Below are 26,418 nucleotides of genomic sequence, written 5' to 3'. Positions count from 1 at the left end.
GATGCTGCTATACAGCATGATTTTAAAAAAATTATCAACGAAAACCAACCTAGGGTCTGACAACGAGTTTGAAAAATAACTTAGAAAAGTCCGCTTACATCCCGTGCTTCTCATTGCCTTAATTGCTCTGTAATTTTTGTAACATAAAATGCATGATCCAGCTGTCATTTTCCAATAGATGTTATATCACCCATGCATAAAAGGGTGTTGAGCGGAGCAGTAACACAGGGATGCCCAACTCGCTAAGGACAAGGGCGCACCCTCCTCAATATTGCGGATACCTCCCAAAACCAAGAGCCCCCCAATGAGAAACATGCCCCTAAACCCCCCCCTCTAAAAAGTTCAACGGCGCAGTCTGTGCCATGACCACTCCCCCATGAGTAACAAATTGAAGAAATCAAAAACCCCTTTTGATAGTACTTTATCGAAAATAGCATGAAATCAGCTTTAAATTTCAGAAATTAGTTTCCTTACTATGTACATTTATTTTATAGATTTTCGTGAAAGTATTTTTCATATTCAGGAAGATATAAGTATTTCTTTCAGAAATATCAATTGTGTTTGCATGTTTTTGGCTCATTATACGCAGAATTTTCCGTTCTGACTTACCAAACTTTTAGAAAACTTGATAGTATACAAGAGAATCATTATATTAAAGTTTGAAGTAAAAGGTTTTGAAAATTTGATTAAATAGGAACAGTTAAAGCAGTTTTTTTCTCACTGCGCATGCGCAAAAGATAGCAATTTATAACTTTCAACGTTTTGTAACCAAACGAATTTGGCTACTAAAAAGCTTCCAGTTGTATATCTATAAAATTTAGAAAGATATCGACGATTTAATAAGCCGCATTTAAATTATTCCCGTATAGGCAACAAATCGTAAGGGATCGTTCACAAATAATCTGTTTTTATCATGAATCATACTGAGCGACATGTAGGCAAGCGTTTAATTCAAGCAAATAAATTCGTAAAAACAGTTTAGAAAGGAATTTCAACGAGATGTACCTACGAAACTCATAATCAAGCGTTTGCTGAATAAGTTTAAAAAGAGGGCAAACATATTGTTCTTTTTTGCCCTCTATAGGGGGAGGGGAGGGAGATGAAAAACTCTATGTGAAGTCCTGAGCATCAAAGGACCTATGAACAAAGATGGATTAAACTGTGGATTTGTGTAAGAAACAGCCCCACATACTGCCATATGTGAGGCAGTGAGAAGCAAAGGTGTGAAAGTGACAAAATTTAAAATTTGGAGATATCCAGTACAAATAATAAGGAGATCCTCTGCTCTGGGACAAGAAATAGTACTAGTAGCCCTTGTAGGTGCTACTGTACAGCATGATTTAGAAAAAATTTTGAATGAAAGTCTACCCAGGATCTTAAATTTAAACGAGATTTACTCGAAACCTCCAGACAGTCCACTTACATCCCTTTGCTTCTCACCGTCTCACATGTAAATTCGACTGCAAAAATCTTAATTAAAAGAAATTTAAAAGTGCGTACTGTTCTAATATTTTAAATTTTTTATAGTTATCATTTGTGATCACCTATGAAAAAGCAAGAACTCAGTGCTATACACTCATAAGTATAACTACAAACTCTAAAACATAACATTATATTAATCACAAATTAAATAATTTGAAGATGTCATTTTTGGCTAAATTCTCAGTTATTTTTTTTTTCCAAAATAATTGAGAAAATAAAATTCATTTTCAATCTCCATCTATTATATGAAGGAAATATACTTCCTGTTTTGAACATGTTCCTCAATTATTATTCAACCATTCAACAAATAAACATTATTAATGAACCTAAATAACTATTAATTATACCAATTACTTGATAATGTCAACAGTCAGTAGGTAAAATAAAATTCAAACATCCGGGTTTACAACGGCTTTGCGCTAGAACTAACGTACCTATTCTAATGCAAAGACAAATTTATAAAGATGTCAAAGAGGTTCTGTCCAGGGCCGACAAGAGGCCATGTCAGCTAAACTAATGGCCCGGCACGGGATTCGGGATAGGAATAGTATAAGTTTCTGAGGTTTACGTGGGTAGGGCGGCCGGCGACTGAACTGGCTAGGGGCCCTCCTTGGCTCTCTGCTGCTCTGGTGCTGTCTGTCTCACTATAAAAATAGTTAATTCCTCTGACGTTGAGGATATTTTATCCACAAGTATTTATTCCGGAATGATCCATCAAATTTTAAAATATATGACTTTTATCCATATATTTATTTTAGTGCGTCTATAAGTATTCCGATAGACGATCTATACGACATAAAATACATGTAAAAAATGATGGTTGATTTAACTAAATATTCCTCTCTTCTAACATCGGGATAATATACATTTTTTAAATGTTTAAAGTAAAAAACTAACTAAGATCGTAAAAAAAAAATTAGTTTCAGAGGATTGAAACAATATTGTGAAATAACCTCATTTTTCATGTTTAATGTTTGTCGGTAAATTTGGATACAAATATCTGGAAGGTGAAAGCTTCGAAAAAAAAAGAAAAGAAAACAGTCGATAAGACTGATGATGCGTTTAATCTTAATCCCCTTCATTTTGACCATTTGTATGTGAGTATTAGATTCGTTCAATAATTTTTATGTCACAATTTTAAAATATTAAAAAACATTCAAATCACATGCAAAATTCAGCTTGAAAAATCGCAACATCGTTGCTAGATAACTGCAAAAGTGAATAAATACCTTTGCGCTTGAATAATAAAAATAAGAAATAACAACGTTTAATTGCACAAATTTCAGGTTATTTCTCTTATTTCAACTACAAAAGTGTTTCGCAAAAATATTCTGCCGAGAAAATTGCATAAAAAAAGTCCCAGGGAGGGTGGCAGATCTGTCACACGGCTATCAGTTATCAGTACCCAAATGAGCGATTTTCGTCTGGGAACATGTCTTGTTTAGATTTAAAAGAAATTCGATCCCTGCCCCCTATCTGGAGACATCTTCTAGGAATGGCAGGCACCTCAGGCAATCTTAATGAATAATGAATAAGTACATGTGCAAGTGGGTCTTTTACAAGGCTCTCCAATTCAGCAAATTGCCCACCCCTGCTTCAATGAGTCTTGAAGCAATAGGCCTCTTTTACCTGATAAATTAAAAGGCAACTAGACAGGACACGATGTTGTGAAGGTCTTCAAACGTGATAAAAAGATGCTGAGGTGTAATTTGCATAAGAGCGCATTTGATGATTTTTTACCAAATCAGCGCTTGAGATGAATTCTGTCGTGAGCAAGTAAACGGCAGTATCTGCAGAAATGACATTTCGAGAATGCGTTTTTAATTTAATTCTAACAATAGGAAAATGTGGAATTAGACGTTGTGTCGTGCTTTTTTTTTGCCTCGGAAACCAAATAAGCAAGCTTGTATAATAAAGCAAACGTACAACTGATGAAAAAAATGCAAAAAAAATGAAAAATGAACATTTCACAGCTGCCTCCCTTTACCTGCCTACGGAAGAATTATTATAAATATGTTTCGATATGAAATATACGCGCGGTATAACAGATTTCAACTTTAAATTGAGGATTATCGGAGGAAATTTCATTTTCTGTAATTGGGCATTGAGTAAAACTCAAAAAAAATATGCCACCTGGGTTATTGAATACTAAATTTTTTTGGAGCAAGGATTATTTTTTTTTTTTTTCACAGGACTTGCTTTTTACATTAACGTTACATTATTTTTCCTCTAAGCATTGATATCTTTTGCAATGAACTAATTTTGTTACTTTAGATTATAACACGTATTGTAAATACTTTTTAACAACAGGTTTTCTTTTCCTTTCAAAAAAAAAAATCATGTTCAATTACTCTTAGGTGAATTCGATAAGGTTCGTGCGTATTTGAAAAACTCTTATTTGCTATGAATTACACGCTTATTATTTTAATGCTACAAAAGCCTAACTTTGAAACTATGTAAGGGAATGTGGGGCACAGCGAAATATTTAGGATAACTTACATTTTCAAAACGAAAAAAATTGGAAATTTGTTTTGAAAAGTAAAGTACATAAAGAAAAAATAATGTACAAAATGTGCATTGAAATGTCACTTTTTATTTTTGGCAGCAACTTTTTCTCTTCAAAAAGAACTGGAAAAATTTCCCTTTTATTTTGCATGAGGCAAAGTGAAAAGTAAATATTTTCCAACTAAAGAGTTTTAATTTGAATACTCAAAATATTTTTCATTAAATAAATATTTAAATAAACAAATAAATAAATAAATTAATAAATGAAAACATGTATGAGAAAAATAAACTAGTGAATAAAACAGCGAATAAATAAAAAGTAAGTAAATGAATGAATAAATAAGTAAATTAATGAATGAATGAATAAGTAAACGAAATTAATTCTTTCACTTTGTCCCATTTTGCATTTGACAGATTGTATTAAACATTTAAAATCATAACATGCTTAATATTAACTAAATAAATACTGCACTGTTCATCAGTAGATCTCAACTACAAAAATTTTATCCTTTTATTATAACTATTGTTCATAAACCACAAAATATTACAGCATGTGTATCAAATTTGAAATAATGCATGTTATTATTTTCCTTTATCTTTAGAACTGTTTATTTTATTTATTTACTTATTTGACTAGAATCAACTATATGTTTAAGAAATTAGTCAACACATTGACAGATAGGTGGCGCTGCATATTATAAAAATATTTTATCATTTTGCTTTGTCCACTATTTTATTTTTGCTCACAATACTCTACTATACATTACCGTGGTTACTAAAAAAAGCTACTAGTGTTTTTTTACTCGAAACTCTGTTACAATTAATTGTGACACAGATCGTAATATTGTAGTAAAAATTCTAAGAATTTTACAGGACATGTGCGCTCAGTGTAAAAATAAAATGCACGCGATATATACATTTTTAGTGCTTCGCCTTAAAAAAAATATTGGGCATATTGTTACATGTACAATAATTGAATTGAGACATTCATTAACCTTTTCATAATAACGCGCCAGCTATTTTACATTCAGTGATCTAATATTTCCTCTAAAGCTCTATTGTTGTATACAATTGAAGCTATGGTGTTGTATTACATACATTAACTGTACTGTAGATTGTTTACTCAAAGTTACGTCACTTCTGATATAAAATTGAAGTGCATTTTACAAGCTTGTTTCAGTTTTTTTATAAAAACACCGCAACTTCCTAAAAAAATATTATATCACACATAACTCTGAATACAGATAATGTATTGGAAATGCAATAATATGAATCACTGTGTAACAAACATGAAGAGACGAAACTTAAAAGCTCAATGGATCGTGCGTTCTGTATTTGATGTAGGATTCTGCGAACATATTGATATGGGGTTTTATTAAAAATTAAAACATTACTGTTAAATTTGGCATGCTTTTACGAGCTTTTCAATTCCGATCAATTATATTGCAGTGACTAAAACTATAAAGCACTCGTTTTTTTCCGACTATGCACAAAATCTGAAAATCTTCCTTTTAGAGATTATATGAAAAAGATTGCTTCGACACTGATGTTTTAATAATGAGCTTAAACAGGGACCGATTTACACACTTGGGTGCTCTGGGGCACTGACAAAAATGATGCCCCCTACCCCCCACACACACAAAAAAATATGAAGGTAATTTTTAGATATTATTTTGATTGAAAGAAAACTTTAAAATATAAATTTCGTACGAAAATAGTTAACAATTAAGATGTTTGCAAAGAAATAATTTAATATAAATCTAAAACAAATTTCTGATTTTCATGTGAAAAAATTTTTTACAGTCGCAGATGGAAAAACTACAGGCTGTCCTGAAAAAGACTGACTGTTTTCAAAAATTTATAACAATAAATTAGGAAATGATAAAAAAAAATAATTTTTGTAGAATAATCATGTGGTGGGCCGTAAGTTTCGTCCCATACGATTCAAAATTTGTTTTGAATTTTCCAATAGATGGCGCTGCAGATTGTAAGACCGTAAATCAAAGAAAGACAGAAAATTTCGTCAAAGTTTTTCGAAAAATGTTTTTAATAAACAAAATTATGCAACAATATTTCCAAATTCCTGACGCCTGCTGCAACGACATGTCGGAATCGAAGGAAAAATTGTGAATTCCACTAATTATGTTTTGACATAGAGGCTTACTATCTGCAGCGCCATCTATTGAAAAAAATTTGAACTAATATTTGGAACTCTGGGGGACGAAACTTGTAGCCCACCACACGAATTTTCTGCAAAAATTATTTCTTTATCATTAACCATTTTCCTGCTATAATTTTTTGAAAACAGTCAGTCTTTTTCAGGACACCTTGTATGATACAAATGGTTAAGGTAAATCATAATGTGCTTTCTGCGTTTCTTTGTTTTCTCCTTTGTTTTCTTGTAGTAAATTCATCTATAATGTCTTTATAACCAAGTTTTGTGGTCAAACTTCCTTCTATTGATAATAGAGCTAATGAAGATAATTTACTATCAGAAATGAGAGTACACAAAGGACACTTTGTTCTCTTTAATAGCGAAAATTAACGTTCTCCACTACAATTAGAGATTGGCAAAGTCAAAAACAATTTCAGGGCTGTATCTACGTTGGCAAAAGTATCCATTTACCAATTTTATGGATTTTTTAAAACTTTTCGGTGACTGAACTTTCTTTTCCGATGATTGAACTAATATGAATAAATTCATCAGGAAAAGGTTCCTCAAAATCACAGGAATAAGATTTTTGAAGATCTTTTGCACTTTCTCGAATATTTTGCTTGTCGCATTCAAACAAGCAAGAAAATTTCTTTAATATGCCATCATAGGCTGACATTCTGAATTTTAGTTTTGTAATCAAATTATAACAGATTACATAAAAACAGGAAACCTTGAAACTTTGCTTAGAATCTAATATGACTTCTTCACATTGTCCATCATAAAACTGTTTTGGAGTTTTTTTCTGTCTTTTTGCTAAAAAAAAAAAAAAAAAGACAGAAATTTGGTGTCCCTTTCCTTTGGTGCACCGGGCCCGAGCCCCGAATCAGTCTGCCGTAAATCAGTCCCTGAGCTTAAGGGGAAAATTTGAATCAAGAGTTCCGCAAAATTGTGTTTGAGATTCTTTAATGTTCTTTCAGTAATGTAGGGGAGTGTGAGGCAAAGTGAAATGGTTAAGATGATGGAAAATGTTCACTTTTTTTTTCATGGTGCAAAGTGAAAAATAAAACATTTTTCTAATGAAATATTTTCTATTCGATCATAAAACATATTCTTGATCAAAAGAATCAGTCAATAAAAGGTTGAATGAATAAATGAAAAGATAATGAAGCAATATAAACGAACAATTAAATAAAAAAAATCGATTAATATAGAAGAAAAATAAATGAGCGAGTAAAAGAATGAATGAATAAGAAAATAAATGAGTGAATGAATAAATAAGTGAATTACTGAATGAAAGAATGTAAATGAATTAATTAATAAACTAAAACGTAAGTGATTGAGTGAATAAATGAAACAAACTATTTCACTTTACCCCATCCACTTTGCCCCGTATGTACTTGACTAATTGTACAATTTATTTTAAATACAAACAAACTGAATATTAACTAAACTAATATTGCATTGAATATTAGGAGGTCTCAATTAATATTTTAAATGTTAATATCAAGAAATTTATCATTTTATATTAACAAAAATAATTTTTGACTTACAACAAAATATTACAATATGAGTGTTAATTTTTTAAAATTGCCTGTAATACCAAGTTCTTTAATCTTCGGTGGTATTTTTTTCCTGACTGGAATAGACTACATATGGTACTATATAGTTAAAATAATACCAGATAGGTGGAGCTAAAAGCAGGATAAATATTTCACTATTTCACTTTGCCCCATGTTTCCCTATTTAGTTATATTTTGTGTAACTTAATTCAAAATATTCCTCAAACTATATTCAAACACAAAAAATCTAACAATGCTCTGATGACATGCAGTAAAAATCTTTAAAAGTGTATCTACATTCAACATCTACTTTTCTTGATGGGGAAAAAATGTAAAAAACTTTAAACAGCAAAGACGAAGAGTGATAAAGCTAAAAGTAAGGCAGCTTCATCCGCGGGGTGTAAGACTATCTTCTGCTAAGTGAAGCTCGGTGTTGTCTTTCGGTGGTAGAATTTTGAATGACAACCCCCTGACAGCTCACTACGTGATAAGCTGGAATAGTCGGCTTTCACGCATGCAGGTGCGAACTGTGAAATGATCTTTGACCCCCGATCCCTCGGTTTATAGCCCCTCAGACCCTTAGTAGGTCGAGGGATTTAACGTGGGACTTGGTTAGGTGATGCCGTATTTGCATATTTGTTATCTCGTCACTTGATTACAGGTATAGGATCGTTGGTGGCCCAACAGAAGCTTTGGGATCATGTTTGTACATTCTATGCTTCCATCTGAACCTTTTTCAGACTCAATGCCTCCATTACGAAGCATTAGTGCGCTTAAAACTTTACCCAGTGGATTTTTTCTTGTTTATTATTTTTTTGTTTATTTATTTATTTATTTATTTATTTATTTATTATTTTTTTTTTGAAATAATCTGCAACCAAAGTTTTAAAATTGAAGGGCTCGGGGCAAGAATGTGGTTTGCCGCATATGTGAATTTTCAGTAGACCAATTTCCAACTTATAAAAAATGTCTGTAGGATTTTACAAAGGTATTATACATTTTATATTCTGTAATACTAAAGCCAGATATGTTTTTTTCCAAATGATATAATCTATTGCCATGTTTATTTCAATTTTAGTTATGAGAAACAAAAATTTTGATCGAAAAGTCACTCCTTGTGGCTTGTCACATTTTTGTCCCGAGCTTTTCAATTAAACAAAATTCATTATAGGGGAATGTAAGGCAGAGTGAAATGGTAAAATATTTACTCCGCATTTAGTGCCACCTGTATGGTAATATACAGTAGCACATGTAGTCTATTCCAGTCAGGAAAAAAATACCACCGAAGATTAAAGCATATGAAAATACAAGCAATTTTCAAAAATTGATACTTATATCGTAATATTTTGTGGTAAGTCAAAAGTTATTTTTGTTATTTTAATATGATAAAGTTATTGTTTTTAACATATTAAATATTAATTGGGACTTTCTAATATTCGGTGAGGTAATTATTTAGTTAATATTAAGTTTATTTGTATTTTACGTATTTTTGTATTTTAAACATTTTTCAATTATTATGGTTTATTTTGTTTACTTACTCAATGATTTAATAAATCACTAACGTATTCATTTATTAATTCATTTACATTCCTTCATTTAGTAATACACTTGCTTATTCATTCATTCACTTACATTTTCTTATTCATTCAATCCTCTTCTCACTCATTTTTTTTAATTTTTTTTGTCATGTACAAATTAATAAATTAATTTAATTTTTTATTTATTATTTCAGTATCTTTTTATTTATTCTTTAAACATTTTATTTACTGATTCATTTGATCGAAAATATTTTTTTAAAAATCGAATAGAAAATAATTTCGTTAGAAAAATATTTTATGTTTCACTTTGCTCCATAAGCGAAAAAAAAAAATATATTACACCTTTTTTCTTGAATGCGCAAATTTACGGTCAAAATTAAAAAAAAAAAAAAAAAAAAACTGTTTCAGTGCAAGTTTTATTATAGAATACAATGTTATTTCTTTATGAACTGTAATTTTCAAAACAAATTTCCAATTTGATCATTTTGAAAAAGCTCAGTCATCTTAACTATTTCGCTTTGCCCCCATCCCCCTTCTATTTTCAGTAAGTGAGGAATTTTGATTCAGTTCATCACCTCTGTAACAGAAGTACAACCAAAGTTTCAGGAAATGCATAAAAATGAGCAAAAAGGTGAACTTCAAATATTAGATGACTATGCAAATGTCTTGGATTTTTAATACAGGAATATACTGGACCGATCTTAAGATTTTGACGAGCCCCATTCCTGTTGTGAAACTGGGAAAAATCATCTTTCCATTTTCAAATATTTGCCATTAATTAATTGAAGAAGTGTGATTACTAATAAGCAAAAACAATTATTTAATTTTTACTAGATAATTATGTCTGGATGCCCAATACTTTTCATATCAAACATCTATCTATTTTTCAAATACTTGCCTCCATTACGTGAAGAAGTGTGATAAGCAAGAACAATTATTTGCTTTTGACTAGATAAATATATCTAGATACCTAATACCGTTCAAAACAAAAATCTTATTTTTTTCTTCAAATTTTTACAATTCATTACGCGAAGAAGTGTAATAAATAATAATGAAGAACATTTATTTGCTTTTGACTAATGAATATACGAAATGAAGAAAGATAAAATATTAATTTTAATGCATCTTGAAAATCTTTTTTAGTCTGGGAAATGAAACAGACTGGCATTTTTAAGCTTCCCTGCATTGTTGTTGAAAGATAGTAGCAAAACAATTTACTCTGGTGTAGTAGACAGAAAAATTCACCGAATAAAAAAACTAAAATTTCGTTTGAGACTGAAAGGAATGAAATACGCTCTGATGGTAGTGTTTAAATTTCGCTGTTATAAAATGGCTATACAATGCTTCCAAATAAAATTTGTTGATTTTGAACTGATTTTCCAGAGTTTAATAAGTTTTGCGATTAGTCATGGTCTTCTTAAAAAAGTGTGGTTTTTAAATTTCTATTGGCATTTGGTTACCAACAGAGTTTGTTATTTTTATTGCTCAGAAATTAATTGTATTGTAAAAGTTTTAAATAAAATTCTAGACTTTGAAAACATCCATCATTTCAGAAAGCAACACGTTAAACTATTTTTTTGAAATGAGAGATTATATATTTATTGACTTATATTGCATTATTGATTTTGATATTTTTAGCTACAATTTTGATACGTGAATGCTTTCGCAAACTTGGAGGAATTCGGTCCATTTATTGAATAAAACTTACCCATTGCTCCTAAAAAATTTTTTTTCTAAAATTATGCTTTGTTTTTGTTAAGTAAACTTAATTCCACAATCACTTTGCTTTGCCATAAAATACAACATTTTCTGCAAGACTCAACTACAGAATTTTCAGAATGTGTAACTTTAATTATAACCCTCCAGTTTGCACGGACTCGATGCTAAAACGAAAAATCGCGCGTATAGAACCCCTATATATAACTGGAGAGGCCGACGCATCCGCCATGTTGGAGCAAGCGTAATGAAAGTAAAATCATGAGAAATAAATCGATATTAAACTCACATAAGCGAGCTCTATTTCCAGGCAGCCAGTCATTTCGTCGGCTATTAATTATCCATTTCTTTTTTCTTTTTGCATCTGCTGGAAATCTGAAGAGCTGAAATCCTTTTTTGGAGCTGTTTGCACAATTAACAGCCAAACAACCACCCATTTGACTCAATTAAACATATGCTAAAAAAAATGTAAACATTAGCAGCAATGCTATCACTGCGAAGCAATGGATCAAGTTTGCTCCAAAACGGCGGATGCGTCGGCTCCTCCACTATAGGGGCCTTAAGATTCACTATTCCATACACATAACGGTTTGTCATATCTGACAGCCGAGACTCGTCAGTGTAGTATGCTTGTAGTTTTGGATTTTGATTTGAGGTAATTTTAATGCTTCGTTCAGTTTAGTGTTAGAATGGAAGCAATGCATCTGTGAGATACGCGTGACTGTTTAAATAAGTTCTTGTTGCATTCTATCTTCTGTGCTTTAATCGAAAGTTTTTTTACTCTTTAGCACCATTTATGCTCATTTCAAGGGGGCCACTCCTTAAAAAACGTTCATATTCCCAACGTTTTATACCTCAAATATAAGCAGTAGATGTGTAGACCGCAACTGATGCTAAAAAAATTGGATAAAGGTAAATCGAGGGGAGAGAGAATAGTTAAAGTCATTTGTTCGCGGCTCCGTCCGGCGTAAAGCTGTAAAATTAAATTACTACAGTAAAACCTGTAAAGCTGACCACCCTTGTCAGTTGATCACCTTACAAGGGAGGTCAACTTTACAATCTATCCTGACCATCACTTTGTACCAATTTTGGTTGAGAATCTTGTAAAAATCCTCTGTAAGTTGTCCACCTGCCGAAGTTGATCACTTAAGTACTGCACCTCAAGTAGTAAACTTACAAAGGTTTCACTGCACTTAGTTTATTCTTCCGATACGCGAGGTGAGGTATGGACATTGTAAATACTTTTGACTTGAGCAAAAGCGAATTTTAATGTGGAAGACAGTTTTAACGTTCTTGTTATTAAACATTTAAATGTAGAATATATTTTTTTAAAGTATATTATAAAGAGTATCCTTTTATTCACATCCTTTCCAATCATTCTTATTTTATTTACACATACAATTATCAATTTTTCGAACTCTATTCTAAAATTGAATGCAGCAGAGAAACAAAATATCAGACTTTTTATATCATTGGGTAAAATTTTCTCATTAAAAGAAAAGATGGTGCAATCACTGTGCGATGACACTAGCTAACTGAAGAGAATGAATAAGCTTTAAGACAAATATTATTCAGATACAGGTTTATAAAAATGTTGCGCATATACCGCTTTTGGGGTTACAAAGACCTTTTTTTTTAGACGAGAAAATTTTGTAACGTCAAAACAATAGTGCACGCAATATTATTACACATAAGTGCTTCAAATTTACCAATATTAGTTTCTCAACAAAATAAACGTTTTTCTTTTGAAGAAAGTTGTTTAGCTTCATTTATTTTCATCAACATAAAATGTTTGGAATAAGGGCTCTGCATATGGACTAAGAATTAATAGCCCGTTTTTTCAAGGCGGTTTTCAAATTTTTATATTTATCTAGCTGACTTATTTTTTATCTACCAGTTTTTCGATGCGGAGCGAAAATTTCATTGTTTATTCCACTTAGACACTTCAAACTATTATTTTTTTTTCGGTTGTAGTTTTTTACCACAGTAGGGTCTGGTGGGGGAAAGTGGTCAATGGGGTAAAGTGGTCATACGTCAAATAAATGGCTATAGCTTGGAAATAAATGTTCGAATGAATGTGAAAATTTTATTTTAGAGTAAAGCAGTTAGAAACTACATTTTGAATACAAAATTTTACAACTGGCAAAATTTTATTCGGTAAAAAAAAATATTTTGCGTGAAAATGAAAAATTTTAAAATCTAAACACCTATTTTAACATCCTTGGGAAATTTTGTTTGTTAAAATTCGGAACAGATTGACCGTACAGGAAGCTTCCTACATGTCTCAAGAACTCTTACTCATTAGCAGTTAGCTGAATCTATTTTAGATAATTTTTTAGAACAATTTAAGTAAGATGGGGTAAAGTGGTCATAATATTAGGCTTAGCGAATATTGTTCTTCTAATGTCACTTAATCTTTAGGTATAAGGCAGATACAAATTAAATATTAATTTTACTTAATATGTACTGTTTTTACAATAAACGGGGTTAAATATACGAGTATATGCGTATATATACGCATAATATAGTCGTGTAGACATGTACATAGAAATATTCACATAAATGTGCCAATAAATACGTATATGGGTATCTGTAAGTATTTTTTATCCATACAGCTATACATTCTACTATACACGTATATGCTTGCTTATACTCGTATAGATAAGAACACTTATATACTCAGGTAGACACGTAATATATGCGTACGTACTCGAGTAGACTCTTACATACAAGCATATGATATAAAAGTACACAGGATGAGTTCGCATTCTTGATCAAATTATTTAAAGGTGTTAGAGGAGAGGATGAGAAGTAAGAATCAATAAGGAACATATGGTCACAAACACAATGCTGACGCGCTATATGCACGCAAAGAGAGAAATTGATGGATGCAAAAAAAGTCACAAATTTATATATATATATATATATATATATATATATATATATATATATATATATATATATATATATATATATATATATTACACAAATACAATTTTACACAACATTTTAGAACTTAAGAAAGTTAAGTGATTAATGAAATTTGCGGCCTTCAGCTGTAATACATGCGTCGCATTCATAGATCCCTCTCTGTTGCAATAACGAGACTTTTGAAAAACTTTCATCTGCCGCTGCGCCTTCGTTGCGATGCGTGTATTAGAGCTACTACAGACTTTCAACAACTGCTCTAAATATTTCTTAAAAACTAGAATGTTAGGAAAAATCATCTTTGTGCAACAAATTTGTGTCCTGCTTTGCATCCATCAGTTTCTGGCTTTGTGTGCATGTAGCGCGTCAGTGATTATAAATTCCTTATTATTCTTTGCTTCTTATTCTCCCATCTCACACCCCTTTGATTTTTGCCCAAGAGCTTAGATTCACTCTATAGGGCGACATGTATATAAGCGTTTATTCTCGTTTATACATACATGTACTGGTCGGGTGTATACATGTAAATGTACATATATACGTCCATACAGGTATGTAACCGTGTTTACATGTATACATGCGTATATACTCGTGCGTCCATAGTATATATACGTGAGTAGACGCGTACAAACACGCACTGGATGTATCCACGAATTAACTCGTGTATACTCGTATATGTATGTACACTTATATATGCGTATATACGTCTACTATACACATATATACTCAAGTATGCACGTATTTTCTCGAGATACAAGTGCATACGCGCATATGATGTTCGTTTATACGCGTATATACTCGTATATACACGTGACGCGTACATATACGTGACATGCATATACATGTGACACGTATGTACTTATGTAGACACGTATACACTCCTGTGGGTAATCACATATACATCCTTATATACTCGCATATATTTGAGTAGGCACGTGCATGCATGTATCTGATGTATACATGTATCTACCCATATAGGAACGTGTTTACTCGTGTATAACACGACACGTATATATTCGTGTATACACGCATGTACTCGTGAATATACTTGTAACTATAAAAACGACTGAAATATACAAGTATTAGGGTTCTTTATAATGGTTTTGCATCTATTTTTAACTATGACCACTTTACCCCATGCTATGACCACTTTCCCCCACCCCATGGGGTAAAGTGGTCATAAAAACATAGGGAAAAGAAAGTTCTATAAAACTACTAAAATCAATACTTTTCTTCCTAAAATTCAATGTACCGTGTTCTTTAATAATGCAATGTAAAATAACAACAAAAAAAGTTGAAGTTTTTAAAGAATTTGTTGCATTTATTATCCACCTAAGTTGAAAACCTGCGATTTTATGACCACTTTACCCCACCAGACCCTATAATGTGAATGCTAAAAACATTCCTACTTGAAAATTGAAACGGGGCAGCTCTGCAACGTATTTTCAATATTTTTTGTGAGCTTCCGTTTTAATACTTGATTCACTTTTTCTTTTGTTTGAGCACGTTTTTAGCATTAAATGCCTTGCATCTTGTAAGTGATTCCATAGCTTCAGGTCGATGCATTTAGTTTTTTGATTTATTCTCCACACCGTTTCTTGTAACCAATTTAATTTGAACACCGTTTCAAATTAAACTGTACCGCTCACCGTTGTTCACCTGTTATCTACCCGAGAAATCACAAAAAAATGCAATTTTAACATTTCTTGCTATTATCGGACTTATGATGAGCTGGGGTTGTATGGGATGTTGTTTATTATTCAAGGTCTTCATTTTAAAACCAGTAATACCATATCTATAAGTACACACTGTCTTACACTGATAATGAAAGTTAATTTAAAAAAAAAAAAAAAAAAAACTACGCAAGAATTATGCATACTTCGTTTTTTCTTCTTCTTTTTTTGATCCTTATCTTATCGATTTTCACCATTGGTACAGCATTAACTAAAGGCGCATAGGTGGAGGTAGCAACGAAAACAAAAAAATGACGTCCATAAAAGAAAAAAAAACTCCAGGGCTCCGAGAAGGGGGTTTCGGGATCTAAACTTTTGGTTTTAACTCATATTGGCAATTTAGTAGGGCAGTTTATACCCACATAAGGACTTATGTACAAACCCTCACCCCTAAAAGGTTTATTCTGCCTGCTCTAGTGTCTGACGCGAAGTTTTTAAATCGACTAAATCTTCTCAGAGCTGCAAAAGGCGCGCACGTAGAATTATATATTTGGTGTGGAGAAAAAAAACCTTTTGAGATGAGGGACAAAATAGCAAAATAATTCTGTCCAAATAATTTCTGTATAAAATTATTTTAAAAGGTGTTTTTTTTTTTTTTTTAATGAGATTTCTTTATTATTGCAAAAATGTATAAACAACCTGTATAATCATATTAACAGTCGTCTGAAGAGCATTTTTAAGAACGTAATATATTACAAAAGTGCAACAACATTTTGAATAACACGATAATAAGGGCATAACCATTAAAGGTAAAATAATCTGGAATAAAATAGCATTTAATTACTATGGGCTTATCTGTCTAGCATTATCTGGTCTCACCAAAGGTAATCTGATCCAATGCATTCCAAAAACTCATCCCATCTGAAAAAATACCTTTCTTAAGAGGAAGGGTTTTTTTTTTTTTTTTTTTTTCTGGTATCAACACTCTTTACGTACTACGTTTCGCCCTCGGAGTTGATTTCGGTGTGCTAACCTACCAGCTGGTAAATTCAGAGAAATGAGATTTTTTTTTTATACATATTTTCAATTTCATGCGCAATAGCGTAGACTTCTGAGCAAAACAAAACGAATTGGTCTCATAAAAAATACACAATGATAAATGAAACTCCTTCCGTTTAAGAGAAGGCAAAAGTCTGTGTACTTCACTATTGGAGTTAAGGGCGAAAGCGAAAGAACATAAAGACGGGGGTTGAAAAGGTATGGGAGAGAGGGTGAATGATAAAAGATTAAAGTTTAAATCGAATTATTTCTTTCATTTCATTAGCAGAACAATTCCAGGAACTTTTTTTTTTCCACCCCTTGGTTTTCTTTCCTGAAAATCGAGCACGAGATTTTTCCTCAAAGCGGGAGTGTTTTTAATGAAACAGAAGTAATAAAGCTTTTTGTTCCTTTTCCAGCCGTTAATAATTTTGTATTACTGAAAGAGAAAAGGGTTGGGTTTTTTTTCCTTAAATGTTTCCTTTTTTATCATTTTTCCCAAAAAGCACTTTAAGGCCTCTGAGCGAAATTGCACATTTTTCATCTAAATTAATGATAAGTTTGAAATAAGAAAATACGAAAAAATATATGAGCCAACACCAAGTGCCGTATATTACGTATTTTACTCTTGCACGAAAACCGTTTTAGCTGTTAACTCAAACAGTTACTCCGAAAAAAAATAATAAAAATAAATAGATTTAAAAAAAAGCTATATCAGGAAAATTTGTGTCGTTCTCTGAAATTACCATCCGGAGAAAAGTAGTCAAATAATTAAATGAAACTAGGTTTGAATTAAGGAAATAATTGCTTTTGAAGACCTTCAAAAGCCGCACGCTCACCTTTGAGGAACAATTTAAAGATAATCTCACTTCCAGCTGGTTGTTGATGAATATTTCCGGTGTCTTTCTCTACTGAATTTTTGATATTTTATCGAAGTATCTTTTGTTAATCAATTTAGAATTGCATTATCTGTGTAAGGATTGATTTTCGGTTGCGTTTTCTTGGTAATCGTCCGTCTAAACCACGCTTCGAATGTGTAGTGTCATTTGTTTTCGAAGCCATAAACTAAACTTATGAAAATTGTTTGTTATTCTGATTAATGTACAAGAGCTTTTTCAGTGAGGAAGCCTTTTTTTCCCACCGCTTCTCCTTTCAAATGTTGAGTCTTACAACTGCAATGAAAAATATTAAAAAAACTCTAATCTATAATGTAAAGTGCATAATACTATTTAATGTTCTTTTGCACAACGAAGTTTTTTTACATTAAAGAATAAAATATTTTACAGGTTTTTGGATTTTCAAGAAGTATTAATTATTTTCAGTAAGTTACCGAACCATTGCTTCGGTCACTCGTCTGGTCAGTGCTAATTCCATATTAACTACCAGTTTGTTTGACACTCTTGGCTTCCTTAAGAGGTTTTCCACCGGCAGCTCAGTCATTTCATACGAGGCTGCAGTTTCGTGCTTATTAGCACTCATCAGCCCGGAATAGGAAGTGGCTGAGCTGGGAGAGGAAAACCTCTCAAGGAAGAACATTAAAAAGTTCGTATCAGTTTTAACCTGTCTATAACTTGTATTTAACTCGTCCCGTTTGATGCTGCTTTCAAGTTATGAGAAAAATATTAGCGAATGTGTTATTGTTGAGAATTATTAATCCTTCATTTATATGAATAATTAAAAACTTTTAAACAAAGCACAAAATCTATAAAATGAAGTTCATAATGATTTTCAGCTTAAAATTCCATCAACTTGTAAAAGTTACTCATGCAGAAGAATTGCAGAGAATTTTGCAGAATTTTGTTGTGCAAAAACGCTTTGAAAAGTTTGTTTTGGTTTTGATTCGCGTATAAATGATCGATGCTTTAAGTTGTACGAACAATGTTGACGATAATGTTATTGTTCGGATTTACTAATGCTTCGTTAGATGCAAAATTAGTAACTATAACGTTAAAAAAGCAAAAATCTTAAACAAATGTAGCCGTGTGCTTTGGGGATACCAGGATTATGAAACGTAGATCAAATGACGGACGTATTCTTATGCTGTAATTTTGTCGAGATGGTATCCGCAGTGCTGCCAATAAGAAGAGGAATTTCATTCTGTTAATATATAAATCTTCAGCTTTCAAATGTGAAAACAATTATAAAGTATGTGTTTTTTTCTTTTTTTTTTTTTTTTTGAAAATTATTGCACTACAACTTTTTGCTCCCACGGTAATGACTTTGATTCACATTTCGCACAATTATGTAAACTATTTAATAGAGCAGTTTAAAACACTTATGTATGAAGGCCCACTGAGATAAATCCAAAGTATAAAATAGAATTAGATAACTAGTTTATTTACTCCTTGATACGTTACTTTATCTCTTATTTTAGGGCAAATGAGTCGAAGACAGATAGTTTCGCTTTCTTATTTTTTAAATACTAAACGGTTTGATTTTTTTTTTTTTCATTTCAGATTGAAAGAAAAACGCAGATTCTCTTTTGAATCTAAACATCTCTAAATCTCAAGTTTGTTTCTCTCTTCGCATTTACTTTTATACTATTGCAAGATTTTGCGTATACTGCTTCAATCGTTTTATGTACCATTTCTTTCTGTTTTGCGTATAATTATACTACCGATCCTTGTCTATAATAGACCGTTTCCAACCGAAATCTGTTCTTTCATTTATAGCAATTTTACTTTAAATATTTCACTTTAAATATTTCTAAGTATTTTAAGCTCTTTATGAACATATTTTTCATCAAAATTATATTTTTACCAAATCTCTTTTACAAAACATATTTAGCGGACTTTTTTTCCCTTTTTTGTTTAAATTTACTTCAGTTCCCTTTTCCAAAACATTATCAAGCGCGAAACTTTTTTCTTCTTCAATTTCTTATTTTTTTACGTTTTTTGTTACTTCACGCTCTTAAGAATACCACTACAGGTTTTTATCTAATCCTTTAAGGCTCTTGCACCAAAAAACCCAATTAAACCAATCTAATCCTTTTAATTCCCGGAAAAGTTAAAATGAATAATGAAGGCAGTTTTATTTTCCCAATAGTCTTTTAGATATTTTTGAGATAGAAATTGTCAAAATGATCTGTTTTAGGAACCAGAAATTAAAATTAATTTTGTTTTTCTTTCGGTATTTAGATTTCCCTTATTTTAAGTCATTTTTAAGGATATGAACTAAATCATTTTGCTCGGAGCTTCAAAACTTCAAATATCTAAACATTTTAACAATTATAAAGAAACTGAAAAAGTTTAAAAGCGTTTATATATATTTTTTAATACATACTTAGTTGTAGCAGTGTGTAATCAAAAGCAAAGAAAATGTAAAAAATACTACATCTGCTTCATAGGTCGCTAATACAACATGTAAAAGCCCTTTTCGAAAAAAACATACACATTAAAAAACCCTTTTACCAGACAATTCTATTTGACTGCCAAGCTAACCTTCCCCTCGTTTAACCTCGCCACTTTTCAAACAGCATATTCGACTTTTTATGACTAACTTTAAAAAAAACAGGGTAAAAACACCGTTTTGATTTGCACCTTTCAGTTCCCTACACTTCAATTAAATTTCTGCTACATCCCACTATTCTTTTTTTCCCTTTCCACCCCCAATGTACTCCCGTTTAGTTACTTTTAATGGGGGAGCGATAGGAAAAGTATTAATAGGAGCTCCGCTTTACCCCTTACGTTACCAGTTTTAGAAAGACTTACTTTGGAAAGGGGAAAAAAGCTTTTTTTTTTTCCGTCTTTGAATTTCCAACTCTCTTTTCATTCCACGTGAACAAAGAATTTTTAAAGTGATCATCAGTTTTTATCAAAATGAATTCTGCGAATTCTAAGAATAATTTTAATCGTAGCCAGTAAAAAAATTAACTACAACTTTATTAATTGAAAGCTCAGAATTTTACCTCCAGCTGAAAAGTTCATTTGTAATTCGAGTTCTGTATCGAATGAGAAGGAAGAGAAACGGATTTTTTTATAACGTAAAGGGTTTTTCTCTCATGCTTTGTAAATATGTTCAGAACTTAATTAAGTTAATTTTAAAATAATTTCTTTATCTGAATTTATTTCGGTACTCAACACTCGAATTCTTTTACTAAAACTTTCAGTGAGCTTTCAACAATATTTGCTTATATAATTATAGATCATTTTATAAAACAAAAATAATACGTATTTCAGATTTCTCAAATTGTATCTCGAATTATTTATTTTTGTTTGCGCCAATTGATTAAATTTCTTTAGTTTTTTTATCCTTCAAACTTCTGAGAAAACTACTGCATTATGGTATGATTGTGAAGTCTCATATAATTTATTAATTATACTGTTTTTTTTTTTTTTTTGGTTTTCACTATGATTACTTCTGCTCACTAACTCATCTTTATCTAAATAAAATATAATTGTTTATACAAATTCACTAGTAGTTTTAGAATTAGGTTTTAAGGAAATTCAAAAGGTGAACAGAAAGAAAGGTGAAACAAAGCAAACTTCAAATAAATTAACGTAAATGTTTCTCAAAAAAATGTCACTATACTGCGTTCATGGAAGAAATAGACCGAAAGCAAACAAATAGGTTGCCAGAAGGTTTTCCACTAATTAGAAATTTTCTCTGGAACACAAAAAAGTAAACCAATACTATATTCCCAGCTAATTTTTCACATTTTTGATTTCTTTCAGAAATGAGAAGGATTTCCAGTGTTTACCTTTCTTATAATCATTGAAAAATATTAGCAACAGGGAAGTTTATACAGTAATATATTACAGGACATCAGTATAATTTATAGCATTAGAAGTGATCTTTTAAATTTCTTTATTACTAAATTTTTAACGAGAATTTTAACAGTTCACGTTTTACAGCTTTTTGATTCGTTGTTTTACTACAAAAACTCTCTAAATTTTATGGCCGAAAATTATTAGTTTTCCAAGTGAGACGAATCGTATGAGTGCACGCATAAATGAGGATGTACTAATCAAATCCACACATATCCATTCTCAAATATTTTTGGGAATTCACGAAAAACATGTTTCTGAAAAACCTTTTATTTAAAAAAAATTTTGAAAAAAAATAGAACCGACTTCAAAATTGCTCTAAAAAGTGAAAAATAATTTTATTCTTTAAACACCATCGATAATGCTTTTAAACATAATTTTTGAAGTTGGCGCAAAAACAAAACGTAAAATCCAGTGTAACCATGCTTCTTTCATATTTTTTTTTTTTTTTCAGAAAAGCATCCAAAATTACTAACGAAACATTTATATCGCTATTCAAATATGCTGTCATCAATGCATAATGTATGTGATAGTGAAGAAACTGGTCCTGGTTAAATTTATAGTTGTATTTGAGTTATGGGCTGTGAATGATTTTATCTATCGTTTTTGCGCCAACTTCAAAAATTATGTTTAAAAGCATTATCGATAGTGTTTAAAGAATAAAATTATTTTTCACTTTTTAGAGCAATTTTGAAGTCGGTTCTATTTTTTTTTCAAAATTTTTTTATTTCATTCTTTTTAGTGTAAATGTAGGTATTTCAGAAATAATAAGAAGTTGCCATCACGAAACTTCACATTTTTTTCTTAAAAATGCTCCATACTTAAAAAAAAAAAACTATTGACACGCGTTAAACTTTAAGCGATTGGCACTAAAAACTTATCTTTGTTCCTCTCTGGAAATCATGCGTAGTTAATTTAACTATAACCATTTAAGTATTACGTTTTTCCTAACTAATTTACATTCCACAGCATCTAAGTTACTCATGATGCAATCCTGTATTTTCTTACTTAGCCCCGATCATCTGTTATCGGCATAGATGATAACGATAAAAATACTACAGAGTAGTTGAGTCAAACCTAATGGTAGCATTGTGAATGCTAAGCAGATCCTAATCACTGCATCACCTCGCTTCCAGGTTAGGTTTACCCCTACCCTACTATAGAGCAATATTACTGAAGAAAGGAAGATTTTGATAATTCACATAGGGTTACTATAAATCAACAGGATTACTAAAATAAAATTATTTACGCCAAAAATGAGACGACAACGCCAGATTCCCTATGATCAAAATATCCCTCGAAGAAATTTGATGCTGGCTTCAGAGAAGCCTTCATTCAAAATTATCATTACAATTACTATTAATGTTACTGTTATATGGCACCAAACTTTTATAACAATGAGTTTCATATTGTCGCGTAGATGAAGATAGCGAAGGCAATGTGAAAGCCAAATGAAGCAAATACTTGTTAGTCTCAACTCGAGATCTTTATTCAGAACCACGAATGAACGTTACATCTCCTTATATACAACTTGAGAAAGTGCTGGAACTTTCCAGACTTGGAAAGATACAGAAATTAATAGAAGATTCGAGAAAATAGGGGAAACAGTAGAAACGAAATTTTAGTAAAATTCACTTTGTCCTAGTCGGGATTTGAACCCGGGTCGCTCGTGTGGGAGGCGAGAATTCTACCACTGAGCCACCGTTATCCACGGAAGAAAAGTGCGAACTTCGCTACAATATCATTTAATAGGGAAATTGCATAAAATTTATTGTTTTTTGCCCATATTTTTTTTCTAAAGAACAAATATGGTCAAACAAAGTAATGGGACCTAAGTTGAGTCATCCCCTATCCATTAAAAAAAGAATCATCAAAATCGGTTCACTAGGTGAGACGCTATGAGTGGACAAACAAAAAAAAAAAACATACATACGGTATGAATTGATAACCGCCTCCTTTTTGAAGTCGGTTAAAAATGTACTTATACATTTACATAGATTCACTCGGTCTCATGAATATCTTAAAGAGAAAGTTTTCAAATGGTGGAAGACCAACAAGCCTGTAACTAAGTCTTTAAATTATGACACATCTTCTTTTGATTGGATCTAATGAACATGTTTGGTTTTGTATTAATTAAGGACCTAAAAACATGCGCAGACGTGCACCATAACCTCAGCAGCAAGTAGCACAAAGTTTAACAGGACACCACGCTCTCCTATTGGCCGATTGGATATGTTGTTTTTTGATTGAAACAAGCCTGTGGACAATGGACATGTTCTTGTTTGGTTTAGGACTCAAAATTGTCAAACAGAATGACATGATATTCTTTAACTGAAAGTTCCAATACAGTTATGTAGGAATCATTCTGTAATATTTGAATTAGCTGCTAACGATCTATGTTAAAACTGGACACGTGTGTTTTTGATTGATACTTTCTCAAATAATATTAAATGTCAAATTTACTATTGAAATATTTTTAGTTACAAAATACATTAAACTAAATGCCTAGTGCATTTCGAGTGATATTGTTTCATTACGAAGGCAAGTGCAAAGATAATTTTGCCTACTTTTACTTAAATTGAAAGAATAGACTTAAAGCAAAGCTAATAAGATACTAGTATCACATATTATTTAGTTAGTCATCAGCGAATTTCATATTGATATTTTTCAAAATGAAAATTAAAAATTCATAACATTTTCACTCCTAATTTAATCATTTGTTATTACAATTGTTGTAGTCCTCAAAAGTTAGCTATAAAAATAAATTCATTTACACGTAATAAAAAAACTCGCAAAGAATAGGGAAAGGTCTTTTTCTTTGTTAGTTCTTTATTGCGTCAGTTTTTGATTTACTTCCGATTTGGCTTAATCTATGGTATGATATAAGAATAGTTATTTTACATAAAAATCAAAACCAATTCACAGATATTAATCACAGAACGATCTAATATTAACGATTCTGACAAATCTGTGGAAACATATTCAAGTAATATTTTTCTACATAAAAATGAGAACTAATGAAGAGTTTATTTGTACAAATAATTTACATCAAGAATAGATACATAAAATTTACTAAATTTTCATACATCTTTGCTGGTGTATATAGCATTTGGCAAAAAGCACTTTGCCTGTATGTGTCAGTTCAGTTGCTTTCTCTTGGAAAACATTCGAAAATTTTCATCTGCTTCAGATTCTTTAGAATATCTTTGGAATCCTTCCAGCTAGATATCAATAAAAGAATCCGATTAGAATTTCATTCAATAGGTGGACAGTAATTTAAACCGTCCCTAGTTGCTCATGCTTCGAAAAGTGGTGCTCTAAGCATTTCAAATGCATTTATCTTATTTGAAAGTTTACTACTACAGCGTAATGATTTTTCCTTGAATAATTTTTGAAATTCCTTTACGCGTGCGCGGATGACAAGTGAATGTATAATTGAAAACTCCAGGCTCAAAATTATGCTTTAATTTGGGCGGGGGGGGGGAGGAATGGCTGTGTCTTCGGTGCTTCACACCAAATAATATTTTTTTCTTTGAGAGGGGAAGAGGGAGAGAGAAGGTAGATTTAAAAAAAAAAACCTTCTAATGGATCTGATATTTAAACTAATAAGAGACTGACAGCATTTTATTGATTTTGATTGTCTTGAACTTTGTGATTTGTTTATTTGTATTCGTATATTTATTCATTTAAAAATATATATATATAGTCATTTTTAATGCATATTTAACAGTTAGTGCTTGTGTATTGTTTCCTCTTTTTAAAAAAAAAATCTATTTGTTTATTTTACTTTAGTTTATTATAAAAAAAATGTTCATGCTTGTAAATAGGCTGGTGATCAATTTAGACTAGATTAAATTAAACCAAGCATGTAGAAAAAACTTAGTCAATTTTAATTTAAAAGCAGAACAAGTACTGATTGTTTTATTAATTGAGAAATAACAACAAAATCATTTATTTACGCTAAGACTAAAATCAATTATGATTTTTCCATGTCTTATCCATGTCTTATGATGAACAATGAAATTTAATGAAATTTATTAACAAGCTGCATTTCATTTATATTTTACAAGTATATTTTTCCAAATATTTTGAGCTTCAAAGCAAGATAGCTGCGATGAAATTTATTTGATGCTGAAATGTTGTTTCTAGTATGACTTTAGTTGGAAAGCAATGACGGAGTTTAATTTATACTTTCAAAGCTCTGAAATTCGGTTTTCACACAGGAAATCTATGACGGTACTTAATTCTTAACCCCAAAATGGCGATAAAATAAGATTTCTAGTAAGCTAGCTATGACGGAGCTGTGATCCTGGTGTGAAAATCATGAAGAAATGTGATTTATAATGGGAAATTAATACATAGTTGAGGTACCAATTTTGATGCTACTTGAAAATTACTCTTGTTCCTAAGATAGGTGCTGTGAGGAAATAGATGTTTTTGGAGAAAGACTTAAATGAAATCTTATTATTTATAGAAAACGATAGTAATTTTCGAATACCTGAAAGTTGAGCGTGACGAAATTTGGTAGGAAATATTAGTACTATTTCTAACGGATAGGTGATAATGAATTTTTTTCTCAAGGCTGGTGGAAATCTTAAAGGTAAATTTTTTTTTGTAATTTACTTTTTACTGTGGAAGTAGTAATGATATTTAATGTCGAATGGGTCAAAAATGAAAGCTAATTTATTAAGCAAAAATGCAATGACAAATATTAGTCATTTTTAAGACTTTATTAATTTGTTAGTTGTACTTTTTCTTAGAGATTTTTATTTTACGCATCAACGAGCATGGATTTTTAATAAATAAGCGATTGACACATTGAGATCATAGTTGAAACGCTACCAGTAATTTTGTTTAAAAACAAAAGAACAAAATACTAGAATATTTTAAATAAAAATTCATTTAAAGTTTTTGAGGTAGACTGAAGAAGTGAAACTTTTGAAATGTACGCACTTTCTAATGGACGATATAAATAGTAAAATACGTGAGGATAGATAAAGGTATTGATTATCTAAAATGCTGTCAAATTTGGATATCTTTCTTTGCAAATAATATAAT

At 31.0% G+C, this 26,418-nt stretch overlaps 1 protein-coding gene across 1 annotated transcript in view; it reads right to left on the bottom strand.

Annotated features, from left to right (window-relative positions):
• LOC129231378 (aryl hydrocarbon receptor protein 1-like) overlaps positions 1 to 26,418 on the bottom strand; it is a 198,980-nt gene that overhangs the window by 60,537 nt on the left and 112,025 nt on the right. The window lies entirely within an intron of this gene.

This window comes from Uloborus diversus, chromosome 10 (assembly GCF_026930045.1).
Source record: "Uloborus diversus isolate 005 chromosome 10, Udiv.v.3.1, whole genome shotgun sequence".
NCBI lineage: Eukaryota > Metazoa > Arthropoda > Arachnida > Araneae > Uloboridae > Uloborus > Uloborus diversus.
The sequence above is the reverse complement of the archived record's forward strand: the minus strand, read 5'-3'. Positions and strand labels throughout refer to the sequence as shown.